Source organism: Sebastes fasciatus, chromosome 9 (genome assembly GCF_043250625.1).
Source record: "Sebastes fasciatus isolate fSebFas1 chromosome 9, fSebFas1.pri, whole genome shotgun sequence".
Classification (NCBI taxonomy): Eukaryota; Metazoa; Chordata; class Actinopteri; order Perciformes; family Sebastidae; genus Sebastes; species Sebastes fasciatus.
Window position 1 is genome coordinate 3515570 of NC_133803.1, and position 6000 is coordinate 3521569.

Consider the following 6000-nt stretch of genomic DNA (forward strand, 5'->3'; position numbering starts at 1 on the left):
TGGTAATTAAAAAAACATAACTGAGTAGTGAAAGAGCTGCTGGACAGTAAACATGTTGCTGTAAAAGGTAACAAAATACACACCTTCTACCTTTGATCATTTTACCCAAATAAGTTGTGATATTTTAGTATCAAGCATAATTCAAGTACGGTATATAATTGTTATATATTTAATTGTTTCCATGACACAGAAGTTCCTATAAAAACTATAACATCTTATAAAAATGTGGATTACATAGCTTATGAAAATCAAGTTAAATATGAAATAAACCCATAGTATATGGTGGAGAGTGCCTGTTGAGCTGAGGGAGTTTTGGGCTGCACCTATAGATAGAACATGGATTCAAATAAAAATGGACACAGACGGTCTGTTCCTAATACACTAATGCTGACAGGGTCAGTGCTTCCAGGCATAGATGAATAGATAAAAGCATGCACATGCACCCAGAACACCCAGCCAGACAGACAGACTGAAGAATAAAATGAAATGTGTTCAGTAGTATGATGGTGGTTTGTATAACACAAGTCCTCACTCAGAAAGTGAGGAAAGCCGAGACGTGAGCTGACCTGGGAGTAAAACATCAACATTAAAGGCAATCCGAAGAGTTGAACATTTAAAACACAGGTTGGGAACCTATTATTACTCCAAACCATTGACAGGTCCTTTTTTACAGTACAACCAATATGACAAAATTAGAGATATTGATATGTTTTCTGTTAATGTTTGTGTACAAAAGCAATTAATTTTGGAAATAAAGCAGTTTTAATTATGCTCAACTGAGACAAATAAAATGCTTTAAATTATTTGATTATCAAAAATACCTGAAATTTGTATAGTCCAGAAATATACATTGCCCTGATTAGCCTATGACTAATCCCAATAATCGATAATAAATCGATAAAAAGCAATTATTGACAAAATGGTACCACTGGAAATACTTACTTGCAATTTTTCCAAGACATTTCTCTTTCAGAAAAGCTTTCTTTTTGTGGTTTCTGTTTAATTTTACAACAGTCTGAGGTCAAACTGTGGTGTGTTTATGGATGAGCACATTGATTTCAGCCTCTCCTCAGCCATTATGCATTTTGAGTGGATCAGGTGTGTCCCATAAAACAGGATAAAACAGTAGGGGGTTTGGGGAGTGGGGAGGAGGAGAGGGTCGGGGGGGTGCGCGGTGTAGAGTTACGGTCAAAAAAGAGAGAGAGAGGGAGATATGGCCAGGGGAGTACGAGCATTAATGCACTCCCTGTGTGCTGGACGCGTACTGTTACAAAACACACACTCTCACAAATACATAAGCACACTGCGGGCGCCCTTTGCTCGAGTGAAAGGTCACCTGGCAGACCGAGGCCTGACTTTCATCGCCGCAGCCCACTGCTGAGACCCGAGACACGAGAGAGAGAGTCAAATATTTAACTTCTTTATTTTAAACAGTTACTTCAAGTCTCCTGTGTACCATTTATAAGCAGCATTCAAACGTTAATAAATGGTTATAAATGTAGCTGTACACAGCCATAAGGACATTTTAAGTGTTTATTAATGTACGGTATTTGCCAGCAATTATTATCCTATGAAGACATATTATTTTATATAATTAAATTTGTGTTCTGCTATTGCCATTCATTATTAAGTCTCCACTCATTATATTATATCATATTATTATACCATTTATTGATCTATTATATACTGCTTATAAATGCTAACAAGAGGGACGTAAAGTAAAGTGTGTTTACTATGTAGATTTTTCAGTGTGTCTTTGTTTGAGCACGTGTTGGTGTGAAAGGTAAAGAAGAATGGTTGTATTAGTGTGTGTGTGTGTGTGTGTGTGTGTGTGTGTGTGTGTGCGTGTATTACCCATGTTATGGGGACATAAACCTGTTTATACCTTCACACTGTGGGGACTCGACTTCCAAATGGGGACAAAATGCACGTCCCATTATATTTAAGGTGAGGACTTGGTTTAGGGTTAGTGTAAAGTTAGGTTACGGTTAACATTAGGGTATGGGTTAGGATTAGGCAAGTAGCAGTTACAGTTAGGGTAGGCTAAGTCTCCAGGAAATGAATGTAAGTCAATGTAATGTCCTCAAAAGTCATGACTGTGTGTGTGTGTGTGTGTGTGTGTGTGTGTGTGTGTGCGTGTGCGTGTGCGTGTGCGTGTGCGTGTGTGTGTGCGTGTGTGTACTTGGGGTTAAGAAAGGCTCACCTGGGCTTTTTCCCCTTACTGTAAATTCCTAGATGGGAGACAGACACGGGCTATTCTGATCGCATTAGGTTCACTCAGATGGCTTTTCCAGCTATTGTCACTCGACACCGTTCCATTAAATCTGTCCAGCGTAAAGATTAACTACACCATTCTTTATGCTTTCACTGGGTGTTCACTCCGAACACCAAAGGGCATGTTAAATCATGCACAAGATTTTCATAGCACGCCGTATTTTACATCCATCGGCCTATCTAGCTTTTGACTTGATGTTATATCAACTAGCAGTGCAGAGTGTCACTCAGATAAATTGTTGTAAAAACTAGTCCATCCATCAGTTTAGTCCCCCTTTTCATTATTGTTAGTAGTAGTCATCTGATATTACAATAACATAAAAACGAGGACGCACAGTTTATCAAGCTTTTGACACTTTTTTGTTTATTTATTGGATGTTTTTTTTCTTTCAGTTTCATGTATTAAAGTTTGACAAGCAGCATGAAAACACAGTTTTTAAATCCTGAAATGCATCAAACATAACCATAATCAACATCTTGTGGGCAAAGCATGATGTTAAGAGCATAAACCCTAAATATTAGGTCATTTAAGACAATTTATAAAACAATTTATAAAACATTTTAAGAGCTTAAATTCTATTGTTGTTATTATGACTACATATTTCATATATATTGTTATATACAGTACATGTGTATTATATACACATATACGTTTCCTGGGATGAGAGCTCCTCTGGGTGATGGGGGCGCTCTACCTCCACTAATAGAGCGTGATTTGAAATAGTAATTATTATCATAATGGATATGATTAGGGATGCACCGATTGTGAAATTGTTTTGCCAAAACAGATGTTTCAAATAACAGTTAATAACCTTTAATATTCAACCTTCTTTCATATGTAAAAGAATCTTTTTTTTTTTTTAAATAACTGCTTCAAAAGCTTTTTCAGCTAATATACAACTACCTACTAATGAGAAGAATGTTTCAGTACACAGCCCAACAAAAATAGCCCAAGTGTATTTGGCGACTAATTTTAGCATTTAAAAAAAAAAGATTTTAATCTGAATATCATCTTATTAGCCGATAAGAATATTGTCTGATACTGATGTTAGACCGATAAGTCAGTGCATCCCTAGATATGATTATTAAAACGTCATATTACTAAGTTTAGGTTAATGTTTATAGTTTATATGTTTTTGCTTTAATGCACAGTAGAACATAATAAGGGATAAAGGGTTCCTGATGTGTCATATATAAGCACATAGTGCTGCATTTGAACTGTTAACTGAACACTTAATAGTTGTTAATAAAACTATTCATACAGTTTTTCTTTATAGTCGGCTCCTATTTTTTTGACTGATTCAGTTCAGCAGCACAACACATTCCTCTGTCGCTCATCAGTTACTGATGTTTGTTTACTTCCTCGTTCAGTTCCTGAGAAAAGGCTCGTCATCCTGAGATGACAAGTTCTGCATTCTGTTAACATGAATACAGGCTCATCAGGTAGGCGCTTTAGTTGCCCACTATTTATCAATTGTCTACTAAGACAAATTATAAATAAATTACTGCCAGAAGCAATTGCAAATATTTTTATTTAATTTAATTTAATTTAATTTAATTTAATTTAATTTAATTTAATTTAATTTAATTTAATTTAATTTAATTTAATTTTATTTAATTTTATTTTATTTTATTTTATTTTATTTTATTTTATTTTATTTTTTGCAAAATTGTTATATTCCCGCTATATGTGAGCTTTATTACAACACAATTTTGCAAATATTTCCTGTCCCATTTAGTTTTATGTTGTAACATAGTCTGTATCTTATTTTTGGTCTTTGTTCGTATGTTGGAATTGCATTCTTCACATTACACCCATGTGAACTAAATCTAACTGTTGTTGTAAATGTTGTCCTAAATACTTCACAGGAAAGGGTGACCACACTAACATGATAACAACAGAGAGAAAATAACACACCATTACAGAACTATTTATTGCTTTAAGTAATTAATTTAATTATTAATACAAATGAACGCCACTTATTCACTTATTCACATCCTGTTTGTCTGTTCCAGCTCGGGAGCAGTTCAAGGGAACTTCCCCTCTAATCATCCACTATTGGTGTTGATTGTTCACACTAGGCCGGTCTGTTTGAGTGTGTACGGTTCAGGTTTATCTGTTTCCAGCCAAACACACTAACGGGTTCAACCTGCCAGACCGTTGACTCAGCACACAGTGTGTGTGTGTGTGTGTGTGTGTGTGTGTGTGTGTGTGTGTGTGTGTGTGTGTGTGTGCACATGTTTTAATGTTGGCACTGTGCAAAAAAACAAACAAAGAGGACTTCTGTTTTTAAAAAACTAATGAAGACAACCTTTGCACACAAAGTACATTATAGGCTATGATAGCATGTCATTTGTGGATTACAACTTTCGTAGCCCTCACAGTTAGGTGAGCAATAGGTCAGAGGCAAACTGCATCAAAAATAATCAATTTTTCATGCCCGTGTTGTTCAGTAAAATATTCACAAGTTTGTGGAGGCGTGTGTGGCCGCATGTATTCCTTACAGGAGGAGAAAGGTAAAATGAGGTGAGTATAAATGAAGGCGCCTGCTTTTATAAACACAAACTGCTCCATGACACCAATAAACACACAGTTTATGACCTGAGGCATAGATGCCCATGAAACCCCACTCCTACTGTCACTTGTCACACTGTGTTCACTCCACTTAGCGCTGTGTTGATTTGTTTCAAGAGAAGCAAAACCTCAGAGCAGACGTGATGAAGGGTAACCATTTGATTTTCTCCATAATTTAGGGGGGAAAGCTGCTAGTTCTAAGCAGAAAGACTAAATAAAAACCCTGTTCGATCTGAACGCTGCTTCCACCTGCTGTTCAGAAAGTGTAACTGCATCAAGTGTGCGAAAAGACGTGAAACAAGACCCTGATGACAGTAATGAACACAAAACACAAAAGGTTGCACAGCTTGGAAAATCACAATCTGCACTGCCAAAAAAGTAGGAAGTGTAATAACAAAAAAATAGTAAAAAAATGATAAAAGATGATAAGGGTTAGGAAAAACTACATCTACACACCTTTGTCAGGTTAATATGAGATAAGTGCTTACATAGACAGGAACATTTGTTTTGTATAAACCGGACAAATGTGTGTTGTGTCTTTTTGTAACCCATATCATTTTTATCATCTTTTTACATTTTTTTTTCTTGTTGTCACATTTCCTACTTTTTTGACTGCACAGAACATACAAATACGGCTGGAATTATTCTTTAATGTGCATGGCAAGATCAGGCCTGACTGACCTCATTTTGTAAAATAAATGTAACAATAAATACATAGATATACTGATTTACTGAATTGTTATTTATATCTAAGTAATAAGTGCAAACACCAGCAAGTTGGTAAAACATATATATTTTTAAATTAACAGGAACCTGTTACTGTAAAACCTCAACAACCAATTTGAATGTAGCAGCAAACGGGTCAAATATATGTATATATAGTATATAAACATGGAAGTGAATTGAATAGATTGGCTTCATTGTAACGATACCCGATCCAGCTGTTTGATTCAGTATCGGCCCGATAACCGATCCGGTATCGGTGCATCCCCAGTGTAGTTTATTTGTGAAGAGACAGTGCAAATTAAAAAATACACATGGTGTAAAAAATGCCAGATTTAGCCAAAATGCTATTTTTCATCTTAGTCCCTAACTACGGTGTTACAGAAGGCTTCCTAAAATACATCAGAACAGAAACATTAAACAGGGCA